The 10,791-nt window shown below is 40.7% G+C and overlaps 1 pseudogene; it reads left to right on the top strand.

The window, feature by feature from the left end:
• Nucleotides 1–1,563: 1,563 nt before the first annotated feature.
• On the top strand, nucleotides 1,564–1,664 carry LOC126074136 (uncharacterized; annotated as a pseudogene).
• Nucleotides 1,665–10,791: the final 9,127 nt, after the last annotated feature.

The raw sequence follows: 10,791 nt of genomic DNA, 5'->3' as shown, positions 1-10,791 counted from the left end.
ATGGATGTCAGTTGGGCGGTTCGTTACAGGCAGTCCCGGGTTACAAAGGAGATACGTTCCTAACTGTGTTTTTAAGTCTTTAAGTCGAATTTGTAGGCAAGTCGGAACAGGTGCATATGGTTCTTATTTAACCTTACTTTAGTGCTAGAAAAGGCTCAAAGCCTTTTCAATGATTTAAAAGCCACACATGCAGTAAGTGAAGGCGATTGTGATGAAGAATTTATTGGGAGTAGGGGTTGGTTCAACCGTTTGAAAACCAAAACCACCAAACCCATTGCTGTCGAGTCAATTCCGACTCATAGCGACCCTACAGGACAGAGTAGAACTGCCCCATAGAGCTTCCAAGGAGCGCCTGGTGGTTTTGAACTACCAACCCTTTGGTTAGCGGCCATAGCACTCAACCACTACGCCACCAGGGTTTCCAATCGTTTGAAAGTGAGGGCAAATTTACAAAACATTAAAGGGCAAGTATGAGTTGTCTGCAAGTGGGATGTTCTCAACCTGGGGATTTCCTGTACTGTTGTTATTACTCTTGTGCATACAATTTGTGATATACTGTAGGGTAGTGCTATTCAGCTGTATGCATCCCCTCCTAATGGAATCAGCTTTGCTCTTCCCCGAAGCATGCTGGGGATAAATTCAGGATGGACTCAGGCTAAGGTACAATGCTGGAAGTGGCATGACTGGGCCAGCAGCCAAGAACAAGGAATGCCTTAGCAACAGGAAGGAAAACATCTGGGCCTAGACGTGAAGTCCCTGGGAACACTGACTGCCCAAGGACATGGAAGAAAAACAATGAGCCTTGGTCCCAGCTGGAATGGTATATAAGCTTATGTCCCTTGCTAGGTGGTTGTGGAGCACTAAACTGGTCCAGCCCCCACCCTGGGCCATGGTCCTGTAAGTAAGCTTTCTCAATAAACCATATGTCATGATCTCTGGTTCTGGAGTCTTTCTTCAGTCTCTGGGAGATGCGGCTGACTTTGGGCTCAGGTGCCGCTGGGTTGTTACCCAACATATACATATATAAATTCTATCTCTCTGTCAGACTGCTGCCTAGAGTGACCTGAAACATAAAAATCCCCCAAAATGAATTTATCACTTGTCTGTAAGCCAGGCATTCATAACCTGGGGACTGTCTGCATAAGTTTGGAGACCAAAAGAGAGGGCTGGAACAAAGATATGAATTTAGAAGTCATTAGCATAATAAAAAATGAAGACATAGAAATAGTTGATATCATCTAGGAAGAGAGTATACAGACAGAATTGAAAGGAGCCAAGAAGAGCCCCAAGGAGCACCAAACTTTAGGATGGTTGAATAGACAAGGAGAATGATGAGAGGCTGTAAAGGGAAAGTAAAACCAGAAGAATGTGGTATCACAAAACCAAAAAGAGGAGAGTGTTTAAAAAAAGTTGGAGAGGACAGCCGAGTCTAAAGTTGTGAAATGTTCAAAAAAGACAAGGACAGAAAAACGTTGATCCCTGGCTTTGACAAGAGCAGTTTTAGTGAGGTGGGAGACCTAAGCAAGAATCAAAGGGGTTGAAGAATGAAACGGAGGTGTGTTAGCTCTGACAGGGCATATACTAAAATTGGAACAATACAGATAAAATTGGTATGACTCCCACATAAAGATGACACATAAATTTGGGAATCATTCTGCATACCTCTTGAATGGTTTTGACTTTTAGGGTAATGTTAACTTTTATATATTCAAAAGGAAAATTAAATCAACAAGAATGGAAAGGGATACTGAATGCAAGCAAAAACAAATCAATCTAACTATATTTCAATAAGCAATATAACCACTCTGAAGGGAAAAAAATTTAATCCAAGAAACTATTTTTTAACACAGTACTTTGACTACCTACATATATTTAGCCTGAAAACAAAACAGAACAAAAGACTGCAAACAAATCTTGAACCCTATTTAGTGGGTTGTTTTTGGTGGTGGAATGGATGTAACAATTCCGAAACTATTTTGTGTGTATCATACCAAACCAAACCCAATGCGGTCGAGTCGATTCCAACTCATGGCGACCCTATAGGACAGAGTAGAACTGCCCCACAGAGTTTCCAAGGAGCGCTTGGCAGATTTGAACCACCAACCCTTTGGTTAGCAGCCGTAGCACTTAACCACTACGCCACCAGGATTTCCGTGTGTACCATAACACTGAGTAAATGAATAAATACATTGATGTTGTTGGGAGCCAGAGTTCTCGCTTTGGGAGAATAGAGATGCAAATGAGGAATGGAAGAAAGAACCCTGTGGTGTTGAATTGGAATTGGAGGTACCAGTTATGAACTCATGATTAAAAACAGTTGACTATGTGAAATTGCCATTTTTTCCCCCCTCAGAACCTAGAAACAGTTACATCCTGGTACAGCATTGAGCATACCTGGTGCCAGATGCTGGTTTCTAAATGCCCTTCCCACTAGATAGAAACACCGCCCTTTGGGGAAATGACTAATTCCAGGGCTGGGCAGGTGTCTTAGTCGTCTAGTGCTGCTATAACAGAAATACCACAAGTTGACGGCTTTAACAAAGAGAAATTTATTTCCTTACAGTCTAGTAGGCTTGAAGTCCAAATTCAGGGCATCAGCTCCAAGGGAAGCCTTTCTCTCTCTGTTGGCTCTAGAGTAAGGTTCTTGTAATGAATCTTCCCCTGAACTAGGAGCTTCTCCACATAGGAACCCCGGGTCCAAAGGACACACTCTGCTCCCAGTGCTTCTTCCTTGGTGGTGTGAGGAACCCCTGTTTCTCTGCTCACTTCTCTCTTTTATATCTCAAAAGAGATTGCCTCAAGACATAAACCAATCTTGCAACCCTCGCTAACACAACTGCCGCCCGTTCCCTCTCCTTAACATTGTACAGGCAGGATTTACAACATATAGGAAAATCACATTGGATGACACAATGGTGGACAATCACACAATACCAGGAATCATGGCCCAGCCAAACTGATACACACATTTTTGGGAGGACATAATTCAATCCATGACAACAGGGAAAGTGCAAGCTGAGCCTAAAAGAGTTTATTATACCAGAAAGCAAGGAAATGCTGGAAAAAAAACAAGGATACGTCAAAGGGACATAAGATATAAATAGAATACAAACCATAACTGACAATGCACAAACACCAGAAGATAAGCTAGATATAACAGAGATCTCCTAAAAATTAAACACGCTCACCAAAAGGCTTAACCAAAAGAATAAAAAGAGAACCTACAGCCTGGGAAAAAAAATTGGCTATGACATATCCGACAACGGCCTAATCTCTAAACTCTATAAAACACTTCAGTACTTCAACAACAAAAAGACAAATAATCCAGTTTAAAAATGGGCAAAGGATATGAACAGACACTTCATCAAAGAAGACATTCAGGGGGCTAACAGACACATGAGGAAATGCTCACGATCCTTAACCATTCAAGAAATGCAAATCAAAACTACAATCTCTCCTCCTGACATTACAGGCATTAATCATAAAAACAGGAAATAACAAATGCTGGAGAGGCTGCAGGAAGATTGGAACTCTTCTGCACTGCTGGCGAGAATGTAAAATGGTAAAATCACTATGGGAAACGACATGGTGCCTCCTTAAAAAGCTAGAAATAGAAATACTACGTGATCCACCAATCCCACTCCTAGGAATATATCCTAGAGAAATAAAAGCCATCACATGAATAGACATATGAACACCCATGTTCACTGAAGTATTATTCACAATAGCAAAATATGGAAACAACCTAAGTGCCCATCAATAGATGAATGGATAAACAAATTATGGTACACAGGCAAAATGGAATACTATGCAATGATAAAGAAAAATGATGAATCCACGAAACATCTCACAACATGGATGAATTTGGAGGACATTATACTGAGTGAAATAAGTCAATCACAAAAGGACAAATATTGTATGAGACCACTGTTACAAAAACTCAAGAAAAGGCTTACACACAGAAAAATACAATCTTTGATGGTTACGAGGAAAGGGAGAGGTAGAGAGAGAAAATCACTAAACTAGATAGCAGACATGTGTTAACTTTGGTGGAGGGAAAGACAACACACAATATAGGTGAAGTCAGCACAACTTGACCAAGGCAAAGTCATAGAAGCTTTCTAGACACATCTAAACACCTTGAAGGGCCAAGTTGCTGGGGCTGAGGGCTGAAGACCATGGTCTCAGGGAACATCTAGGTTCAGTTGGCACAACATAGTTCATAAAGAAAAAGTTCTGCATCCCACTATGGTGAGTAGCATCTGGGAACTTAAAAGTTTGCGAAGAGCCATCTAAAATACATCTATTGGTCCCAGCCCAACAGAAGCAAAGCAGAATGAAGAAAACCAAAGACACGAGGAAAATGTTAGTCCAAAGGACTAATAGACCACATGAACCAGAGCCTCCACCAGCCTGAGCCTAGAAGAACTAGATGATGCCTGGCTACCACCACCAACAGCTCTGACAGGGATCACGATAGAGGGTCCTGGACAAAGCAGGAGAAAAATGTAAAACAAGATTCAAATTCACACACACACAAAAAAAGACCAGACTTACTGGTCTTAAAGACACTGGAGGATCCCCTGAGACTATGGTTCCCAGATGCCCTTTTAACTCAGAATTGTAACTACTCAAATTCACCCTTCAGCCAAAGATTAGACAAGTCTTATAAAACAAAGAATAACACACGTGAGGAATGTGCTTCTTAGTTCAACCATGTATAAGAGACCAGATAGGAAACATCAGCCCAAAAGTAAAGACGAGAAGACAAGAATGAACAGAAAAAACGGATGGACGGAAACGGAGAACCCAGGGTGGGGAAGAGTGTTGACACATCGTGGGAATTGCAACCAGTGTCACAAAACAATTTGTGTGTGAATTGTTGAATGAGAAACTACTTTGCTCTGTTAACTTTCAACCAAAGCACAAGAAGAAAAAAAAATCAGTTGAGAGTAAAATAAATAGAAGTGGTGAGAGAGGGAAAAAAAAGAGAAGCAAAAGCTCTTGCTTACAGTAGAATGCCAACTAAAAAATGTATAAGGAATAACAGAGGTAGAAAATCACCATTTTGCAGCCATCACAGTAGTAATTGATTCAGTCAAGAATCATTAACGTATGCTGAAACCACTGGGCAAACGTATGAAGGGGAACGAGATATTTACATAGTCTCAGAGTAACTCCCCACAGATTACTTATTACTTACATAGGAAAACACCCTAACTTTACAGTGAAGAAACCTGGCAGGCACCACCTTAATCAACTGATCAAAGTGAACACCGTCACTAATGGGACCAAGGGACATCATGTATCTCTTCATGTGATGCACTGAGAAGGACTCAACATCACATATGTAATATTCCTAATCCCCTTCAAAAAAATGTAAATCTAATAATGAGAAAACTCAGACAAACTCATATCAGGGGAAATTCTACAAAACACCTGGGCTATACTCTTCAAAAATGTGAACATCATGAATAACAATGAAGGACTGGGGAACTGTTTCAGATTAAAGTTGATTCAAATTCATGACAGTTAACTGCAATGCGTGATCCCGGATCAGACCCTGGATGGGGGCGGGGTCTGCTACAGAGGACATCATCGGGCCAACTGATGACCTTTGTATATGAACTGTCTATAAGATACTAGAATTATATCACTGCTAAATTTCCTGATTTCAATCATCACACTAGGTGGGTATGTGGATATATAAGAGAATGTCTTTTTTCTTAGAAAATACACACTGGAGTATTTAGAGGTAAAGGGGCATGATATCTGCAATGCAAGTGTTTAAAACACACACACACACATCCATGTATGTACCTACAACACACAGACAAAACAAATGTGGCAAAATATTACTTTTGGTGTGTCTGAGTGAAGGGTATGTGGGAGTTCTTTGTAATATTCTTGCAACTCTTTTGAAAGTTTGAAATTATTTCAAAATAAAGGGTTAAAAACAAATTGGAGGTGAGGAAGTAGAAACAGTAATGTAGATAACTCTTTCGATAAATTTGACTGTGAGGGGAGCAAAGAAATGAGGCTAGAGAGAGATTCGGTGTCAAAAATAGTTCTTAAAGAGGACATAGGACAGGATTGTAAGTTGATGAGAACCCTGGTGGTATTGGTGAAGGGGTTATTGATGAGGCAGGAGACAGAGGGGAAAACCAAAGGATCGAAGCCTGGAGAATGCAAGAGAGATTGTGTGATCTAGAGCACGATTGGAACATGGTTAAGCCAAGCCAGTTGCCATCGAGTCATTTCCAACTCATAGCGACCTGGTGAGAGTAGAACTATACTCCATAGAATTTTTAAGGCTGTGGCCTTTCAGAAGCAGATTACCAGGCCTTTCTTCCAAGCCATCTCTGGGTGGGCTTTAACTGCCAATCTTTTTGGTTAGTAGTAGAATGCTTAACCATCTTCATCACCCAGAAACTCCCAGCTATCTACTTCTGTCTGAAAAATCAGCCATTGAAAACCCTATGGAGCACTCCCCTGCCCAAGATGGCAACATTAGCAGAAAACCCTGGGGAGCATAGTTCTACTCTGTCTCACATGAAGTCACCATGAATGAAAATTGACTTGAAAGCAGCTGGAACATGGCTAGAGCTCAATAAATAGCTGATGTTCACAGTGGATGTGCAGTGAGTCTGGAAGCATACGGCAGAGGAAAAGGAGCCATGATGTTGCAGTGGTTAAAGAGCTCAGCTTCTGACTGAAAGGTCAGTGACTCTAATCCACCAGCTGCTCTACAGGAGAAAAGACCTGGTGATCTGCTCCCTTAAAGATTAAAACCTAGAAAACCCTATGGGGCAGTTCTACTCTGACATATAGGGACGCTATGAGTGGGATTCAACCTGATAGTACACAACAACAACATGGCAGAGGAAGAAGTACCAGGATGGCATAAATGGTTAAGTGTTCAACTACTAGCTGAAAGGTTGGCAATCTTAATCAGATGATCCTTGGAAGACAGGCCTGGCAGTCTGCTTCCAAAAGGTCACAGCCTTGAAAATCCTACATAGTAGCTCTAGTCTGCACACATGGGGTCACCACGAGTCAGAATCGACTTGACTGTAACCTACAACAGCAAAGGAGGAGGCCCTAACCTGGTAGAGTGGTTAGGGACAAGATTTATTCCAGGCCTCAACTACTTTCTTTTAAAAAGAGGAAGTTAGATCACATACCTTCTAGGCGCCTTTTCAGCCTCAGGGCCTGTTTGAGTCTCCTATCTCTTTGAGATCATGAGGTCCTCTGAAAATGCATTTTGTTCCTTAAATACAACTGGGAAAAGACATCTATCTGGGCTACCACTTGAGGGCAGTACAAAATGATGCTGCACGTCATTCTCGTGATCTCATTGTTTCAGCTGCTGGAACAAAACAAAGCCCTTTACATGATTTTCTCTCAAATATGTTAGGTTAAATAAAGTTCCTGCTAACACCATGTTTTCAAATGTTTTAAACAAGATAAGCCAAACATAATTTAGAGCAGGGATCTGGAGAAAGGAGTGAAGGAATGAGAGTGTCACATGCCACAGAAAAACACCTGGCACACATTATGAATTTGATAAAGAATAACTGATAACTACACATATATGTGGTGTGTGTGAGTGTGTATATATATATATGTATATAAAAGAGCATGCCAGAACTAGAAAGGACCCTAGGAAAGAATGAATCCAGCCTCCTTTCTTTATAGGCAGGACCCTGGTTCCAGAGGAGGAAAGGGGCTAGGCCGAAGCCACAATGATGTGGTAGAAAAGGTAATGTTTTTAATACTCGTCCTGCTAGTCTCTAAAGACAGAGGTTCTGATATTTGCAAACAGCATTATAAATATAACCTACAAAGAGATTGGCCCTATAATTGGTATAGATACTGAGTTCTCGAAAAAATCATGATACTTGTACTCCTTGTGTCTTTTTCTACCCCTGAACGATATGACTATTCACTTCAACTGTTATCCACTTCAACTAGTCCTAATGTTCTGGGCAGTGTAGTTCTGATCACATCTGACCCACTTCCCACTTCCAGACAGGAGCTTCAGACCCTTAACGGGTCACGTGTTAGCCTTTTACTACCAGCATTGGAGGGTGATAGTTGAAGGCCATTAGAAAGAAGGTGAATGGGCATGTGGCAATACACTGTTTGGAAAGAAATGACAGTATCAGTGCGATAAAGGGCAATTGGAAAATGCCTGGAAAAATCAGCACAAAGCGTAAAAATCCTAAATATGACTTCAGCACATACGGAAAATAAAGTAACTTTGGACTAAGTGAAACACAGAAGCCAAGTATGACTTTATAACACCCTAATAATTAAAAACTAATTGTGTTCAATTATTTAGAAGGACCCCTAACTTTACTATTACTTATGAAATAATGTTCAGACATTAGGCTGGCATTCGAAGACATCCAGATCTGGCTCCAGCCCACTTCTCTAGTCTCATCTTCTGCTATAGCTTCCTTCCAGTGTTCCAACCTCTGTTTTATGAACAATGGTATAGCTGTAGATATTTGTTCAGGCTGTGCTTTGCACTTGCTCTATCTTGAGCCTCAAATGCCACCTTCACTGATCTAACCTCACATTTACTTGCAGATTCTTTTTGGCTCCAACAACCATTGCATGTATCTCTCTTCAGCATTCATTTCATTATGCTTTGTGTTCTTCACTATATAGTGAGCACTTTGCATGCATGGACCAGGTCTTAATATTACTATTAAATCAGTGATTCTTTCCATTTATTAGTAATCTACCAATAATCTTTTTATATTTTTCTACTACCCTTGTCTTTACATCTCACTCTTTTCAACACCCTGAGTCCAAGTTCTCTGATAACTTCCAGGCCCAACAATCCAGCAATCCTAATACCTTTTTATTCATTTCATGTCCTCACTTTCCTTCTTACCCATTCAAATTCCAAGGTCCAATATTATAGTCATTCCCTTGATATGTCCTTTTCTCTCTTGCCTTGTTACTTTCCCTTGCAAATCCTGTACTCTGGACAATCAATTATCCATCTACTCTCCACCTTTGGGAAAGTAGATAAAGAAAAGCCTACCACGATGTTGACTGGACTCTCAAAATTCATTAACAACTAACTTCAGGTGATAAAGTTCTAAAAAGCAAAGATATCGCTTTGATGACTAAAGTGTGAGTGACCTAAGCCATGATCTTTTTAATCGTTTCATATGCACTGGAAAGCTGGAAAATGAAAAAAAGAAAAAGAATTTATGCACTTGAGTTATGGTATTGGCAAAGAATATTAAATATTTCATGGGCTGCCAAAAGAACAAACAAATCAGTCTTAGAAGAAATACAACTGGAATGCTTCTTAGGAGCAAGGATGGAGAGACTTCATCTAGCTTACTTTGGACGTGTCATCAGGAAAGACCAATCACTTAAAAAGACATCATGCTTGCTAAAGCAGAGAGTCAGTGAAAATGAAGAAAACTCTAACTGAGATGGATTGACACAGTAGCCTCAACAATGGACTCAGACATATCAAAGATCATGGAGATGGCTCAGGACTGGGCAATGCTTCAAGGTCTCCATGAGTTGGAGCAGACTTGACAGCAACTAACAACAACAACATCAAGTGGGCCTTTAGTGCTGCCTGGGACTCACACTACATTTTCAAGCCCATCCCCTTTTCCTTAATGATTATTTCATAACTTTTCTCAGGACGCCCTGGTGGCGTAGTGGTTAAGAGCTACAACTACTAACCAAAAGTTTGGCAGTTCAAATCCATTAGGCACTCCTTGGAAACCTAATGGAGCAGTTCTACTCTGTCCTAAAGGGTCACTATGAGTCGGAATCAACTCACCAGCAATGGGTTTGGTTTTTTGGTTTTTCAAACTTTCAACACCTTCTCCTTCCTCCTGACTCAACAGATAATCCAACCACCTGCATCCATGCCCATATACTCTGCCTTCTTTCCTGTACTCTGAAAGCCAGTTCTTTCATCTGTGCTCCAGAAATTCCCTCTCTCTACTACTTTATCAGTGTTTCTCTTTCTACAGATCATCCATGAATTAAAAAAAAAAAAATACTATAATAGCTTTCATCTTAAAAAAAGAAAACTCCCTTGACTTCACATCCCCCTCTACCTGCCACACCATTTCTTTGCTTTCCATTTTAGCTAAACACCTTTAAAGAACTATGTATATTCCTTGACTACCAGTTCTCTTCTTTTATTCTCTTTTGAGCCCTCTTCAATCAGGCTTTGCATCCTCCCTTCACTGACGGCTCTTACCAAGGTCACCAAAGATCCGTATGTTGCTAAATCTGGAGATCAATTCTAAATCCTCATCTAACTAGCTAGCCCTTTGATCAGATTTGACGCAGCTGCTCTATTCTTCCTTCTAAAACACTTTCTTCATCTGGCTGCAGCACAGAAAATCACTCTCCTGGTTTTCCTTTAACCTCACTGTTGTTCCTTCTCAGCCTCTTTTGCTAGTTCCTCTTCATTTCCCTGAACTTTAACATTGAAATGCCCCAGGGCTCAGTTGCTGGACTTCTTGAATCTATCCATACTCAAGGCAGAGATAATCACACCCAATCTCTTGGTTTTAAATGCCCCAATATGCTGATGCTGATGCCCAGATTTAAATATCCAACTCAGACCTCTCCCCTGAACTCCAGACTCTTATTCTGCTGCATCCTTGACATTTCAGTTTAGGCGTCTAAAAGGTATCACAAACTTGGTTCAAGACCACATTTCTGATTTTCTCCCCAAATTGTCTTCTATCTCATTATCTCAGTTGCTCAGGCAAAAACCTGGCATAATCCTTA

The sequence above is a fragment of the Elephas maximus genome, chromosome 3 (genome assembly GCF_024166365.1).
Source record: "Elephas maximus indicus isolate mEleMax1 chromosome 3, mEleMax1 primary haplotype, whole genome shotgun sequence".
Classification (NCBI taxonomy): domain Eukaryota; kingdom Metazoa; phylum Chordata; class Mammalia; order Proboscidea; family Elephantidae; genus Elephas; species Elephas maximus.
This window is presented reverse-complemented; position numbering and strand designations above follow the sequence as displayed.